This window comes from Dendropsophus ebraccatus, chromosome 2 (genome assembly GCF_027789765.1).
Source record: "Dendropsophus ebraccatus isolate aDenEbr1 chromosome 2, aDenEbr1.pat, whole genome shotgun sequence".
NCBI lineage: Eukaryota > Metazoa > Chordata > Amphibia > Anura > Hylidae > Dendropsophus > Dendropsophus ebraccatus.
The window spans coordinates 86,409,820-86,427,504 of NC_091455.1; positions in this window are offsets into that span (position 1 = coordinate 86,409,820).

The following is a 17,685-nucleotide window of genomic DNA, read 5'->3' on the forward strand; positions in this document are numbered from 1 at the left end:
TACATGCAACCTGCTGTGGTTACAGGCAACGTGGGGTGGTTACGGACAATCTGGGATGGTTACGGACAATCTGGGGTGGTTACGGACAATCTGGGGTGGTTACAGGCAACCTGCTGTAGTTACGGATAAACTGAAGTGCTAATGGGTAATCTGAGGTGGGTACCTGTAATCTGGCGTGGTTACGGGCAATCTGGAGGGGGTCACTGGCAATTTGTGGTGGTTAGAGGCAAGGTGCAGTGGTCAGAGGCAAGGTGCGGTGGTCAGAGGCAAAGTGCGGTGGTCAGAGGCAAGGTGCGGTGGTCAGAGGCGACGTGCGGTGGTCAGAGGCGACGTGCGGTGGTCAGAGGCAACCTGCGGTGGTTGCGTGCAATCTGGGGAGTTACATGTAATCTAGCATGATTACGGGCAACCTGGGGTGGTTATGCACAACCTGCGGTGGTTACGGGCAACCTGGAGGGGTTACAGACAATCTAGAATTGTTACGGATAGACTGAAGTGCTTATAGGTAATTTGGGGTGGGTACATGTAATTTGGGGTGGTTACAGGCAATCTGGGGTGATTACGGACAATCTGGAGGGGGTCACTGGCAACTTGCGGTGGTTACAGGTAAGGTGCGGTAGTCAGAGGCAAGGTGCGGTGGTCAGAGGCAAGGTGCGGTGGTCAGAGGCGACGTGTGGTGGTCAGAGGCGACGTGCGGTGGTCAGAGGCGACGTGCGGTGGTCAGAGGCAACCTGTGGTGGTTGCGTGCAATCTGGGGGGTTACATGTAATCTGGCATGATTACGGGCAACCTGGGGGGGTTATGCGCAACCTGCAGGGGTAACGGGCAACCTGGAGGGGTTACAGACAATCTAGAATCATTACGGATAGACTGAAGTGCTTACAGGCAATCTGGGGTGATTACGGACAATCTGGAGGGGGTCACTGGCAACGTGCGGTGGTTACGGGCAACGTGCGGTGGTTACGGGCAACATGCGGTGGTTATGGGCAACGTGCGGTGGTTACGTGTAATCAGAGGGGTTACTTGCAATCTGACGTGATTACGGACAACCTGGAGGGGGTCACTGGCAACGTGCGGTGGTTACGGGCAACCTGCGGTGGTTACGGGCAACCTGCGGTAGTTACGGGTAATCTGGGGGGGTTAGGGGTAATTTGGGAGTAAACTGCAATTATTACTATAATAAAAAGTGTGTGTTTTATTTTTTTGTATGTTTGTCACTTTTTGTACTTTATACGTTCATTTTCACTGTATTACTATGATAACTGTGATATTTTCTATCACAGTAATCATAGTTCAGTGACAGAGACTAAATTTGTCTCTGTCACTTTAAATTTTCAGAGTTGGCTGGTTGTGGAGCGCATGCACACTTCATAACCAGCCAGGACGTTGAGGAGGAAGAAGCTCCAGGATCAGGTGAGTATATGGGGTAGGCGGGGGGGACTGGGGGACGGGGGGGACTGGGGGGTGGGGGGCGACTTGGGGGGGGGGCAATATCACTTTTTATCCCCTGTCACCAATCATTGACCCTGCAATATGAAACTCTGCGCCGGCAGTACTCGCTTCAGACACATGCTGTGAGAGATTAGGGACAGAGCTGCTGCTGGTCAGGAAGAGCGTCAGTGTAGGATTTAGCATTCCAGTAGGCAGGGAATATTAGCAATACAAATAAACAGCCCTTTTAAGAGCTTCAAATCGTTTTGTTAATAGTATTACTACAGACTGCTGGCTGGGACTTGCAGTGCTGCTACCACGATTTCAGCAGTACACTGTGGGGATCGGCTGCTGGCAGAAAGGGGACATTAGGTGTTGCATACAGACCCCTAAGAAGTGCTCAGTACTCTTTTGATTTTGTGGCTGGTGGTGCTGCTGTACTACATTGTATTGCTGGGATTTGTAGTACACCTGCATAGAACTTCACTGCTCATTAGAAGGGGGTGTCAGAGAGTGTGTATAGGTCCAGCCACTACCAGATTGTATAGCACAGCCCCCCCAAAACTAGTGGGTACTACATTGTATTGCTGGGATTTGTAGTACACCTGCATAGAACTTCACTGCTCATTGTAAGGGGGTGTCACAGAGTGTGTATAGGTGCAGCCACTACTGGATTGTATTCCACAGACCCCCAAAACTAGTGGGACCACAAGTATTTTTCCTGATTTCTGTATTTCATACACAAGGACCTCAAGTGATGATCCCTTTGCATGAGACAATTGCCAGATCCTCAAGGAATTAAAACCAGGATGCCAGAGCCACATCACTACATTAAAGTCAAATTGAAAATCAAAACAGCGGTGGGGAAAAGGTGCAGGGAATGTTACTCCAACTGCTACAGTCAAAGTCAAATTGAAAATCAAAACAGCGGGCCTTCACTGGCATCCATGTTGCCTACTGCTGTGCCTGCCCTTGCCTCCATGTTTGCTACTGCTGGGCCTTAACTGGCATCCATGTTGACTACTGTCACGGCCGCGGCGGCTTCCCGCGTTCGCCGCCGCGACCGCCTCCTGTCCCATGCAGCCGCCGGGGTCCTTGTGTAGGGACCCGGCGCTGCTGCTAGTTCGGCCCCTGGGGCGCCTCACCTCTCCTCCGTTCCTATCTCGGTCTGTGTCGGCCGGCGCGCGCGTCCCCGCCTCCTAGGGCGCGCGCGCCGGCTGTCTCAGATTTAAAGGGCCAGTCCGCCCTTAATTGGTTAGTTGCACCAATCACTCCCCTATAAATCCCAGCATGCCCTGTCCCTCGTGTTGGAGCCTCTACATGCTTCCCATAGCGTTTGGCCCAGCTCCCTGTTGTTCCTGACCTTAGTCCTTGTTCCTGGTTGCTGTCCTTAGTCCTTGTCCCTATCCTTGCCCGCTGCCTTCCCACTGTTCCTGAGTCCTGTCCGCCACCTGCGAGCACGCCTTCTGTCCTCTGCCTGCGCGATCTCCTGCCTACTGCTCCTGCCACGCCTCGCCTGCCGTCACCAGCAACCAAGCCAGGGGTAGCGACCTGGGGGTCGCCTGCGGCAGCAAGTCCATCCCGCCTTGCGGCGGGCTCTGGTGAAAACCAGCGGCCCCTTAGACTCCGCTCCCTGGTGAGGTTAGTGCCATCGCTGGTGACGGTCCAATGGATCCACTACTCCAGGCGTTACAGTAGGCTCCAACCATGGATCCCGGCGAGGTGCCTGATCTCCGTGACGTCGCCAGAGTGGTCGCTCAACAGGCTCAGCAAATCCAGCAATTGACTGCCGCCCTACAGCAGCATACTACAGCCCAGTGTCTATCACCACCTGCAGCTACCTCAAGACTTCTACTGGCTCTCCCAAGCAAATACTCTGGTGACTCCAAGTTGTGCAGAGGATTCCTGACTCAATGCACTATGTATATCGAACTTCTAAGCAATCAGTTTCCCACTGAGCGCTTTAAAGTGGCTTTCATCATCAGCCTATTAGAGGGTAGAGCTCTGGCCTGGGCCACGCCGCTGTGGGACCGAGATGACCCTGCTGCTGCCAATCTCCGAACCTTCTTATTCGAGTTTCGCTCCGTCTTTGAGGAACCTGCCCGTGCTTCTTCAGCTGAAACTGCTCTCCTCAACCTCTCTCAAGGGAGCTCCTCTGTTGGCGATTACGCCATCCAGTTCCGTACCCTGGCGGCTGAATTGGACTGGAATGAAGCCGCTCTAATAGCCACCTTCAAGAAGGGTCTGTCTAGTCGGGTGAGAGACGTGCTTTCCGCCCGAGACCTACCCACCTCCCTGAACGAACTCATCCTACTGGCCACCAGACTTGATACTCGTTTTTCGGAGAGGGAGGAGGAGGTTCGGCATGAACATCTACTAGGCTTGCCCCGTCGCCATCACCAGCTGGTGCCGGTTTTCCAGAATCCTGACTTTCCGGTGCCCCAGCCCTCTCCTGAGATTCCCATGCAGGTGGAACGGGCTCACCTGACGCCTGATGAAAGAATTCGTCGTCTGGAGCTGAATCTCTGCCTCTACTGCGGTGGTTCGGATCACTTTCGGCTGAGATGTCCCCTACGTCCCCAAACGTCCGGGAAATGCTCGCACCTAGGTCCGGTGGGACAGGTGTCCCTAGGCGTTAACGCTACCTTTCCAAGTTTGTCTATGTCGGTTTCCATCCAGACATCCTCAGGACAAAATCACCAGACTACTGCCTTTCTCGATTCTGGGTCAGCAGGCAGTTTTATTGCGGCAACATTGGTCCAAAGATGGCGGCTACCCGTGATCCAACTAGCCAGGCCCTTGACTATCTCCTCGGTCACCGGCGAGATTCTTACCGACCAGATATATTTCCAGACCGCACCTCTAGTCCTCCAGGTGGGTCCTTTACATCAGGAAAAGATATCCTTCTACGTCCTGCCCCGTTCATCCCCCGCCATCCTCCTGGGACTCCCTTGGCTGCAATTACATGCTCCTAAGCTGGACTGGAGAACCGGGGAGATTATCAGTTGGGGTCAGGACTGTTCCAACCAGTGTCTCAAGTCACCTCAGACCAAGTACTCGGTGTCGTCACCTGACCCCGCCAAGCCTCTATCCGGCCTACCGGCAGAGGACCAAGACTTGGCGGATGCCTTCTCCGCCGAGAAGGATCTCATCCACAAACCCACATCCCCTCGCCACACTATACCTCCTGATCGCCTAGTACCAGTCGTCACCTGTACTCTTCAGAGAATACCCCCCGGAAAGACCCATGTTCACCCTGCGCTTCGAAAAGGGATTTTGAAGTGGGGACATTCCTCATTGGAGGCCGGGCACCCTGGAGTCCGTAAGACCGGGCAACGGATCTCCCGCCACTACTGGTGGCCCAGTTTGTTCCAAGATGTCAAAGACTTTGTGGCTTCCTGTGCCATTTGCAGGCAAGAAAGAGGGGGAGGCCAAAGGGGAGGGGGTACTGTCACGGCCGCGGCGGCTTCCCGCGTTCCGGGTCGCCGCCGCGACCGCCTCCTGTCCCATGCAGCCGCCGGGGTCCTTGTGTAGGGACCCGGCGCTGCTGCTAGTTCGGCCCCTGGGGCGCCTCACCTCTCCTCCGTTCCTGTCTCGGTCTGTGCCGGCCGGCGCGCGCGTCCCCGCCTCCTAGGGCGCGCGCGCCGGCTGTCTCAGATTTAAAGGGCCAGTCTGCCCTTAATTGGTTAGTTGCACCAATCACTCCCCTATAAATCCCAGCATGCCCTGTCCCTCGTGTTGGAGCCTCTACATGCTTCCCATAGCGTTTGGCCCAGCTCCCTGTTGTTCCTGACCTTAGTCCTTGTCCCTGGTTCCTGTCCTTAGTCCTTGTCCCTATCCTTGCCCGCTGCCTTCCCACTGTTCCTGAGTCCTGTCCGCCACCTGCGAGCACGCCTTCTGTCCTCTGCCTGCGCGATCTCCTGCCTACTGCTCCTGCCACGCCTCGCCTGCCGTCACCAGCAACCAAGCCAGGGGTAGCGACCTGGGGGTCGCCTGCCGCAGCAAGTCCATCCCGCCTTGCGGCGGGCTTTGGTGAAAACCAGCGGCCCTTTAGACTCCGCTCCCTGGTGAGGTTAGTGCCATCGCTGGTGACGGTCCAGTGGATCCACTACTCCAGGCGTTACAACTACTGCTGGGCCTTTACTGGCATCCATGTTGACTACTGCTGGGCCTTTACTGGCATCCATGTTGACTACCGCTTCTACCTTGTTCACTCTGTCCTCACCGCCATGCTGTGTCAGGCTGAATTTTTGGATGGTTCATGATATGCTACCTCTGTTTTAATGGTTCCCTGTGTTCTCACTGCCATGCTATGTCAGGCTGAGTTTTTGGGTAGGCCATGTGCCTACCTCTGTTTTAACCAGGCTGTTGCACAGAATTAGGCATAGTGGTGCCATTAGGCAGCCTCAGAAGCATGCATACATGCTGCCCCTGCTGTTTCCTGTCCATTTCCATTGTGTTTCCAACAATTTCTGAGGTTGAAAGGTTTTCACACGACTTTCCCTCTACCGAACTTGAGTCTCTTGCAAAAATGCTCGAGTCTCCCATTGACTTCAATGGCGTTCGTTACTCGAAACGAGCACTCGAGTATCGGGAGATATTTGTCTCGAGTAACGAGCACCCGAGCATTTTAGTACTCGCTCATCACTAGTCAGCTCTCCCACAATACCATTCACAATACCATTCACAATACCATTCACACTAGGCACTATGGCTGAAATTGCATACACACAAAAAGACAAAACATGCAACAGCTCACCACTAATGGCAAGGCACAGACCCATCAGACTGTAACTCCCATGCCCATGCTGAAGGTCACCCAGCTTTCCCAGGATCCTGTAAGGATTAACCTTACAGGATGCTGGGAAAGCTGGGTGACCTCCAACATGAGCATGGGAGTTACAGTGTGGCTCCCAGGGACTTAACCCCTTTACTTGCTGTTTGTTTTCGCTTGTGTTTTTCTTTTTGTTTTTTAGATACTGGCATGCAGAGGATTACGTCGGATTCGTTTGGACTACGTTGATGACCAGTGGACTTAAATGTACAATAAAATGGTCAACAAGGGGTGTGGAGGTGTTTTTATTTGAATTAAAAAAAAAATTCTAGGTGTGTTGTGTTTCCTTTCATTTCTTTACAGACTTAGCAGTGGAAGCCGTCTGATAGACAGAATCTATTACTAAGTCGGGACTAAGTGTTAGCCGGTATAAAATGGCTAACACTAACCCCCCCCCCCCATTACCCCAGTACCCAATGCCACCAGGGGTACTGGGACAAGCCGAGTGCCAGTAGTCCCGGAGCGTCAAAATTGGCACTCCTGGAGTGGGCAGTAGCAGGCTGGTATTATTAGGCTGGGGAGGGCCAAAATAAATGGCCCTTCCCACCCTGGCACTACAAGGCTGCTGCTGCTTGTTTTTTAACCCGTCTGGTTATGGAAAGGGGGGGGATCCTATATGTTTGTTTTTTTTAAAATAAATAAATAATAAGAAAAAAAAACGCATAGGATTCCCCCCCCTTTCCATAACCAGACGGATTAAAAACCAAGCAGCAGCCTAGTAGTGCCAGGGTGGGAAGGGCCATTTATTTTGGCCCTCCCCAGCCTAATAATACTAGCCTGCTGCCGCCCAGTCCAGGAGCGCCGATTTTGATGCTCCGGAACTACTGGCACCCAGCTCTTCCTAGTACCCCTGGTGGCTAGCTTCCACTACTAAGTCTGTAAATTAATGAAAGAAAACACAACACACCAGGGCCGTAGCTAGGGGGGGGGGGGGGGGGGCAAAGGGGCAGCTGCCCCGGACGCCGAGACCAGGGGGGGGCGCCATCACAGGGAGCAGAGAGAGAGGATCACAGTGGATGAGGCAGCCTGGAAGCCTTCTGCCCTCGGTCAGTGTGAGGGGACAGGGTGACACTTGTCTGGGATGGGGGGGCACACAAGAGAGTGTCCAGTGTCTATTTAGGGGTCAGGTCTGGTTGTACATTATTCCATACTTAACCCCTTAATAACTGCCCTATCCAAATATATATCACATTTATATAAACCTTACCTACTATCTGCAGGCGTAGGGAACCCTGGCTCTCCAGCTGTTGCAGAACTGAACTACAAATCCCATCATGTCTGGACAGCCAAAGTTTTAGCTTTACTGTCCATGTATGATGGGAGTTGTAGTTTTGCAACAGCTGGAGAGCCAAAGTTCCCTACGCCGATCTATAAAGCACCTGTACCTGTCATTTTTCTAAATTATTTCTCTTTTGAATTTGGTGACGTTATACCTTACTGGAGGTGTTACTGCTGTTGTCTCCGGTGCTGAGTGGAGTTGATGGAACCTCGGGAAATCCTAGGTTCTATAGAACTCGAACATTCTTGAACCTGCCGCATTAGATAGCTGATGCCTTCCCAGTCTTTGCAGAAGTAGGAGACTGTCCGGGTACCGATTGGAATTCCTATTACCTAGGCTAAATCCCGGAATTCCATTCAGTACCCGAGCAGTCTCCTCCTTCCCCACGGACCGGGAAGGCATCAGCAATCTAATGCTGCAGGTTTGTGAATGTTCAAACTCAATTAAACCTAGGATTTCCCGAAGTTCGATCAACTCTACTGCTGAGCGTACCTGTGCATTAGGAGACGGCACCATAGAATCACATTACACTGGGTGTCACATTGGAGATAGATCAGGAATCTTCGCCTCCTAATTCACAGGTACAGACAGCAGAGGAACTCGCTGCGGATACGTGTGTGTGTGTGGGGGGGGGGGGTTGGGGGGGCCCCAAATTGAATCTTTGCCCAGGGTGCAGGAGAGCCTAGCTACACCTCTGCAACACACCTAGAAAAAATTTTATTCAAATAAAAACACCCCTATACCCCTCGTTGTCCATTTTATTGAACATTAACCCCTTAGCGACCCATGACGTATCTGATACGTCATGGTGCCGCTCGGGGTGTTCAGAGCTCTGAACGGCGCTGATCCCGGCTGACACGTGCAGCCGGGCAGTGCCTCTATTAGCCGGCGCGGGTCCCGTTGCCGCGCCGGCTAATTAAGCCTCTAAGTGCAGCTGTCAAACCTGACAGCTGCACTTAGATGCTGTGTTCACACTGCCCTGGTGTCTAGTGGGACGGATCTCCCCCCCGCGATGCGATCGCGGGGGGGAGATCCGTTCTTCTGCCCGTGCCGGGCCTCAGTGTCGGAATGACGCTGATCCCGGCTCGGCAATAGATTGCTATGGCCTGCAGCAGGCCATAGTAATCTATGACCGATCTAATCGATCTTTGCTGTGTATATACACAGCATTGATCTCTATGAGAGATCAGTGCTGTCTATATACAAGTCCCCCAGGGGGGCTTCTAGTTACAGTAAAAAAAAAAGTAAAAAAGTGTTTTTATTAATAAAAAATCCCCTCCCTTAATAAAAGTCCAAATCACCCCCCTTTTCCCATTTTATAAATATAAATTAATAAATAAATAAACATATTTAGTATCGCCGCCCGCGTAATCGCCCGAACTATTAATTAATCACATTCCTGATCTCGCACGGTAAACGGCGTCAGCGCAAAAAAATTCCAAAGTGCAAAATTGCGCATTTTTGGTCGCATCAAATCCAGAAAAAATGTAATAAAAAACGATCAAAAAGTCGTATATGCGCAATCAAGGTACCGATAGAAAGAACACATCATGGCGCAAAAACTGACACCTCACACAGCCCCATAGACCAAAGGATAAAAGCGTTATAAGTATGGGAATGGAGCGATTTTAATGAACGTATATTTGTTAACAATGGTTTGAATTTTTTACAGGCCATCCGATACAATATAAGTTATACATGTTACATATCATAGTAATCGTAACGACTTGAGGAACATGCATAAAAAGTCAGTTTTACCATAGGACGGACGGCGTAAATGCAAAACTCCCCGAAATAAAAAAAAATTCGTTTTTTTTTCAATTTGACAGCGCAAATGATTTTTTTCCGGTTTCGCAGCATATGTTATGGAAAAATAATGCCTGTCATTGCAAAGTACAATTGGTTTCGCAAAAAATAAGCGCTCATATACGTCTCTAGGTGAAAAAATGCAAGCGCTATGGACTTTTAAACTTAAAATGGAATAAGCGAAAGCGCAAAAACGAAAATAGGCTTTGACCTTAAGGGGTTAAAGTCCGTTGGTCATCGAGGTAGTCCAAACGAATCCGATGTAATCCTCTGCATGCCTGTATCTGAAAAAGAAAGCGAGAAGAAAATGCTTATTACTAGGAGGCAAACCTGGGCCAATGAGACTATTTAGAGGCAATTCTGAGACCATTTAGAGACAATTCTGAGCCAAACAAATCTGCACCACAGAAAATAGACCAGGCTTATCCCTGATAGTAAATTGCACTTTAAATAGACCAGTCTATTCTTGCCAAAGCAGAAATACACCACATCTAGAAAAATCCCCTGTTGATAAATCTCCCCCATTGTGTATCATGTATACTGTCCCCCAAATAATTGTGTGTACATGGATGAAAAGTGTCTTAGCTGCCATCTTTTGCTATCTTTTCTTTGAATGCTCCAAATAGTGCAAATGTGTGTGCTAAAACAATGTGAGCAATTACAGACTGTGTAAGTAGCCATGTTGTACACAAACAACTATTGTTTTTCATGTGACAATTACACTCACTGGGGGAGATTTATCAACAGGGAATTTTTCTAGATGTGGTCTATTTCTGCTTTGGCAAGAATAGACTGGTCTATTTAAAGTGCAATTTACTATCAGGGATAAGCCTGGTCTATTTTCTGTGGTGCTGATTTGTTTGGCTCAGAATTGTCTCTAAATGGTCTCATTGCCCTGGTTTGCCTCCTAGGTAATGAGCATTTTCTTCTCCCTTTCTTTTCCAGATCCTGGCACGCAGAGGATTACGTCGGATTCGTTTGGACTACGTCGATGTCCAGCGGACTTTAATGTGCAATAAAATGGTCAACGAGGGGAGTGGGGGTGTTTTTATTTAAATAAAAATTTTTTTTGGTGTATTCTGTTTTCTTTTATTAATTTACAGACTTAGTAGTGGAAGCCATCTAATAGACGGAATCCATTACTAAGTCAGGGCTTAGTGTATAAAATGGCTAACACTAACCCCCCCATTATTACCCCAGTACCCAATGCCACCAGGGGTACTGGGAATAGCCAGGTGCCAGTAGACCTGGAGCGTCAAAATTAGCGCTCCTAGACTGGGCGGCAGCAGGCTGGTAATATTTAGGCTGGGGAGGGCCTAAACCAATGGCTCTTCCCACCCTGGTGTTACCAGGCTGCTGTTGCTTGGTTTTTAACCTGGCTGTTTATGGAAAGGGGGGGGGGGGAGGATCCTATGCGGTTTTTTTTTTTAAATAAATAATTTAAAAAAAACATAGGATTCCCCCCCCTTTCCATAACCAGCCGGGTTAAAAACCAAGCAACAGCAGCCTAGTAACACCAGGGTGGGAAGAGCCATTGGTTTAGGCCCTCCCCAGCCTAAATATTACCAGCCTGCTGCCGCCCAGTCCAGGAGCGCCAATTTTGACGCTCCGGGACCACTGTCACCTGGCTCTTCCCAGTACCCCTGGTGGCATTGGGTACTGGGGTAATAATGGGGGGTTAGTGTTAGCCATTTTATACCGGCTAACACTAAGCCCCGACTTAGTAATGGATTCCGTCTATCAGACAGCTTCCACTACTAAGTCTTTATAGTAATGAAAGAAAACACCACACCTAGAAATTTTTTTTTATTTCAATAAAAACACCCCCACACCCCTCGTTGACCATTTTATTGTACATTAAAGTGCGCCGGTCATCAACGTAGTCCAAACGAATCTGTCGTAATCCTCTGCGTGCCAGGATCTGGAAAAGAAAAAAAAAAAAAAAAAAACACAAGCAAAAACAAACAAGTGAGGGGTTAAGTCCCTGGGAGCCAGACTGTAACTCCCATGCTGAAGGTCACTCAGCTTCCACAGCATCCTGTAAGGTTAACCCTTACAGGATCCTGGGAAAGCTGGGTGACCTTCAGCATGGGAGTTACAGTCTGGCTCCCAGGGACTTAACCCCCTGGGGACCAGACTGTTGTGGCACTGCACCAGCAAGGAAGGGGGTTAAGTGCCCCCTTCCTTGCTGGGGCAGATGCAGTGCGATCTCCATGGGGGGGGGGGGGGGGGGGGTTACCTGCTGCTGCTTCCTCCATTGTTGACAGCTGTCCCGGGATGTCCCGATAAGCCCCGCCCCTATACAGGCGCGTCCGATGCAGGGGCGGGGCTTACCGTCCCGGGGGCGGAGCTTACGGGACATCCCGGGACAGCTAGCAACAATGGTGGAAGCAGCAGCAGGTAACTCCCACCATCTCCCTCCCCAGAGCGCATAGCATCAGCCCAGCAAGGAAGGGGGTTAAGTGCCCCCCTTCCTTGCTGGGGCAGATGCAGTGTGCTCTGGGCAGGGGGGGGGAGGGTGATGGTGGGGGTTACCTGCTGCTGCTTCCTCCATTGTTGCTAGTTATCTCGGGATATCCCGGTAAGCCCCGCCCCCTGCATCGGACATGGTCGAAAAGGGGGTGGGGCTTATCGGGACATCTCGTGACAGCTATCAACAATGGAGGAAGAAGCAGCAGCAGGTAACCCCCCATGGAGATCACACTGCATCTACCCCAGCAAGGAAGGGGGCACTTAATCCCCTTCCTTGCTGGTGCAGGTGCAGTGCCACAACAGTCTGGTTCCCAGGGGCTTAAGCCCCTGGGAGCCAAACTGTAACTTCTCTGCCAGGATTTTAAATTTCCCGCCCAGAAGCAGACTGCTCTTTGCTTTTGGGTGGGAAACCCTGTAGGCAGGGACTCCCGGCTTAATGAGGGGATTCCCTGCTCCTGTACTGTAAGGAGGGGTGCGCTATGCAGCCCTCCTTACTGTACAGCCACAGAAGGTTAGTAGTGATGCTGCTTCATCACTACTTAACCCTTTACACTCGGTGAACCGGGTGCACTGCACCCGACCCACGGAGCATACCGGCTCCACATTAGAGGTGGTGAAATAGACCACCTCTAGTGTGGAGTGAGTTTGCGACACATGTGCGACTATTTTAGATAGTCGCACATGATCACTGGGACCTGGAAGAGGTCTGGGAGGTGGCAAAGATATCTGATTCAGGAGAAGTTGTCATCCAATCTTGGAGGCTTTAAGCAATTTTGAATCGCATGAGCTACCATATCCGCCAACATCAACCGCCACAAACTTATAGTTGGTATCTGCTACAGCCCTTAGAATAATAGAGAAATATCTCTTCTAATTGAAATACAAAAAGCCAGAAATATCTCTTCTAATTGAAATACATGTAGTAGAGATGAGCAGCACTCCCGACAATACTTGTTAGGTGCCAGCAGACGGGTCCCAGACCAAGGAGCAGTTCACATAGAGTAAAAAACTCTGCAGCACACTGGTAATGTAAAAAAACGTGCAATACGTGGATTTATTCCATAAAGATATGAACAGCAACAGCACAAGTGATACACGACGTTTCGGCGTCTCCTACGCCATTTTCAAGTGTAAATACAGTAGCAAACTCACTCAGGTTAAATGTATCATAGTTAATTAATACAAAGCAGTGATTGGTGCAACAAAGTTTGGACATCAAAGTGTTAACGGACAGTTGCTCCGCCCCACCAAGGTCCATCGGTGTAATAAAGTGTCTCTCAAACTTTTACGAGCCTCCAGGCAGTTCCGTGTTTATCCCCAACACAGGTTTATTTGTATTATGAAGTGTCCTCAAATATAGTCCACACACTCCCAGTGTCAGAGTGCACAAAATAGTGAAAAAGAAAAAGAACTTGAATCAGCGTAATTCAAACACATTATATGTGCATAAAGATCTTCACAGTAAGGCATCCCCACCGTATATAGTTTTATTCAAGTCCGATGCTATCTCGATGTTTCCGTATTTGTAAGTGAACAGGTGCATAGTGCGTCATCCCATTAACCGACAGGAACACCCACTGGAGCCGCCGGCGATCCTCCTCCCTCCGGGCGAGTAATCACCAGCAAGAGCCCGACAGATCCACGGAATGCGGAACCGCCCCCATGGACATCGGGATCCACCTCCCTGGGGTTACCTCTCCAGGCACGACTAAATCGCATAGAAGACGCTGCATCTGAACATGTACCAAGGTACGCTCACGTTGTATGTTGCAATTCATGCATCGGCTTGATTTGTAATCTTTTGGTGGAGTTGCCTTCTGTGTCACAATCGCAATCTTTATATAAATCTGCAAAACAAAATTATATCATTAATAAAAATGTATACCCGTATATTAATTTATGTTAATACCAATATTAATATCTAACATATGTGAGTTGTTCTTGTTCACACTAACACTTATGTCTTTCCAAACAGAAAGCTCTGGTGCATTCTCGTTGTGAGAGACTACTTAAACATGAGATTATTCACTTTATGTGGAATGTGGAATATAAAGTGAATAATCTCATGTTTAAGTAGTCTCTCACAACGAGAATGCACCAGAGCTTCCTGTTTGGAAAGACATAAGTGTTAGTGTGAACAAGAACAACTCACATATGTTAGATATTAATATTGGTATTAACATAAATTAATATACGGGTATACATTTTTATTAATGATATAATTTTGTTTTGCAGATTTATATAAAGATTGCGATTGTGACACAGAAGGCAACTCCACCAAAAGATTACAAATCAAGCCGATGCATGAATTGCAACATACAACGTGAGCGTACCTTGGTACATGTTCAGATGCAGCGTCTTCTATGCGATTTAGTCATGCCTGGAGAGGTAACCCTGGGAGGTGGATCCCGATGTCCATGGGGGCGGTTCCGCATTCCGTGGATCTGTCGGGCTCTTGCTGGTGATTACTCTCCCGGAGGGAGGAGGATCGCCGGCGGCTCCAGTGGGTGTTCCTGTCGGTTAATGGGATGACGCACTATGCACCTGTTCACTTACAAATACGGAAACATCGAGATAGCATCGGACTTGAATAAAACTATATACGGTGGGGATGCCTTACTGTGAAGATCTTTATGCACATATAATGTGTTTGAATTACGCTGATTCAAGTTCTTTTTCTTTTTCACTATTTTGTGCACTCTGACACTGGGAGTGTGTGGACTATATTTGAGGACACTTCATAATACAAATAAACCTGTGTTGGGGATAAACACGGAACTGCCTGGAGGCTCGTAAAAGTTTGAGAGACACTTTATTACACCAATGGACCTTGGTGGGGCGGAGCAACTGTCCATTAACACTTTGATGTCCAAACTTTGTTGCACCAATCACTGCTTTGTATTAATTAACTATGATGCATTTAACCTGAGTGAGTTTGCTATTGTATTTGCACTTGAAAATGGCGTAGGAGACGCCGAAACGTCGTGTATCACTTGTGCTGTTGCTGTTCATATCTTTATGGAATAAATCCACGTATTGCACGTTTTTTTACATTACCAGTGTGCTGCAGAGTTTTTTACTCTAATTGAAATACAAAAAGCCAGAATATGGCTACTTCTAAACATGGATATGTTTACTATCTACTGCACCTATACAGGAAAATGACTTTGCTTCAGAAAGCCATCCTCCAACTGTTAACAGTTGGAACAGGCATCCAGGTTGGACACAACTCTTCCCAAATTACGCCACATGCATGTTTCACAATTCCCGAGATGGTTAAGATACCCATTAATAACTGGAAATGCAGTGAGGAAAAAGACTCTCCAGTTGCAAGGAAACATTATGTACCTCAATGTGATTAGAAGAAGCTCTCAGGGGTTATAGTCTTTCTCATGTGTGTATTTTGAAAGGTCAGAAAAGGTCTCAAGATGTCCAGCAAGTTGTCAAAAGCAGCAATGGACATCCGTGTAAAGTCAGAAAATTTCAGTGGAAACCTAAATGGAAAAGAAGATGGCAGATAACTACAATTACACACATTCAACACAAATCAGGACAACACAGCCCGGCATCTGTTTGCACAATTAGTCTTGCTTTGCCATCCTAAACTTGGCCTTTGCCAGTCCAGGCCTGATGGTACTTTATCTTTAACAGCAGCTAGAGGGTCATGAGTGTGACAAATGAGCTGGAAAAAAAACATGGACAAGCTAACACTTCTTCCCAGCCCACACATCCCACACCTGTGAGTCCTGCATTATTGAGTGGTGTCAGGTGGTGGCCAACGCAATCATAATTTTCAGGATAATCTTGTGAGGCGAAACATAGTTGCTAATATTTCAGATGACTGAATAAAGCTACCAGTTGGTATGTAAAGGTAAACATTGGTTATGACATTTTAGATGACACATCTTACATGCAGAAGTTTGCCATTAAAATCAAGACATTTACATGGACAAACATTTACAAAACATTCTTACCTCTGCATTGACAGATAGACGTGCAAAAAGAATAATGTCGTAGTCCTGCACTAAAAAAGAGCATGGACCCATTAACGACGTCTGCAAAAAGAACAGTGCTATAAAAGAATTACAAACAGTGGTCATATATAATGGTCAAAATAAAGTATGTTAGGCTGCTAACACACACTGCTGTCAGGAGCCTGTCGTCACACTCGGTTTTCAGCACCGCCAGAGCGTATGGCCAGGCGCCTGCAATATAATTATTTATTTAAATAATATATTATCAACACACATTATTTACCAAAACCCCCACAGATTTGGTGTCCTTTAAAAAATGTTGCAACATTCATTATAAATAAATCCATGTGCATTGGGCCTAAAATGAACAGGCGATCTTATACATTGCTCTGGGCACTGGTTCTGACACTGGAAACTATCTGTTGGCAAGCAAAAAGACTGAAGGTGCACTGCTCTAAATGTCATAGCATATGTACATACAAATAAGAAAACGGGTGCACAAAAGTCCGCATACCAAACAAACCACTAAAGACGAACAACAGTAAGTATGCAAAAAGGGCAATGGCACACCAAAAATGAGAATAAGTATGAAAATCTTTATTCAAACAAACTATGAAATATGAAGGAAAAACACTTGAAAAAAATTAAAAACACTTAAAACCAGAACAAGAGACCATGATTGTAATCATGTGCTCAGGGCCAATAGTGAAGAACCATATACTCCAAGTAACTGTCTCAAACCCCATCCAATAACATAATACTAGTCCCAAATCACAAATAGGATCCTGTTCTCAAGTGAAATAATTCATAAATAACAAAAGTGCAAGTGCATGAGAAATAGATGGAACATTCACAAGCAAAGGAAAAAAACAAAAACAAACATGCAGCACCTAGATGTAATGAAACATAGGAGACCTAGGGAAAATACGTGGTGAAGGACAAGGGGGGGGGGGGGGGAGAGGCAAGTAACCAGTAACTATGGCCCAAGGGTGTCCCACGCGTTCCGTCCTGCTCTCAGAACTTCCTCAGGGATGAGTGCAATAGGTACAAGTGCTCCTTATATACATATACATGAATTAGCATACAAGAAAATAAATTAGATAAACAGGAAATGGACTAACAGACCTGTTGCTGACCGGAGGAGGACTAGATGACACATGCTGAACCAACATGGCCGACACGGCATGCGGTCGTGCATAATGCGCATGCGCGAAAAGGATTGTATACATAGAGGACGTCAGTGAAATCATGCGCATGCGCCGTTGTTAGGATAATCAAAGATGGCCGCCGCAATATCAGTCACACCAAATGTGCGTGCGCCAAAACGGTAAGAGACTCCTATGGCAATGCGCAAGCGCTAAAAGATCAGAGAACAGTCGCCAAAACTACAGGTTTTTGTGCCTATAAAATTCATATATATTGCCCAAAATAAAAACACATGTCGATACCATTACTGATATCTAGGGACAGTATGATAAATAAAAAGAAAATCTATAGACAAATAATTGGTGCAGCTACTAAAAAATATGTATGTATCTAATGTGTTCAATAAGATAAAGTGCTTATGTGCTGTACAAAACTGCACGAAGAGGGAAAGGAAAAAGGGGGAAAATAAAATTGAAATTAATCAAGCTGTGTAACATGCATACCCACAAAGTGATATAAATGTGCATCTACCAATGGAACCATGAAAAGAACAAAATAAATAAATCCCAAAAGGAATTTTTTGGGAAATGAACAATATAATGAATGTAAAATATAACATACATTGAATATGGTGTAAATTATAAACGAAAAAATTATACAATTGGGACGGAGGCCATTTATAAACAGTAGTCTGAAAAAATGAAATTAAAAATGAAATAAGAAAGAGAAAAATGATTATAATG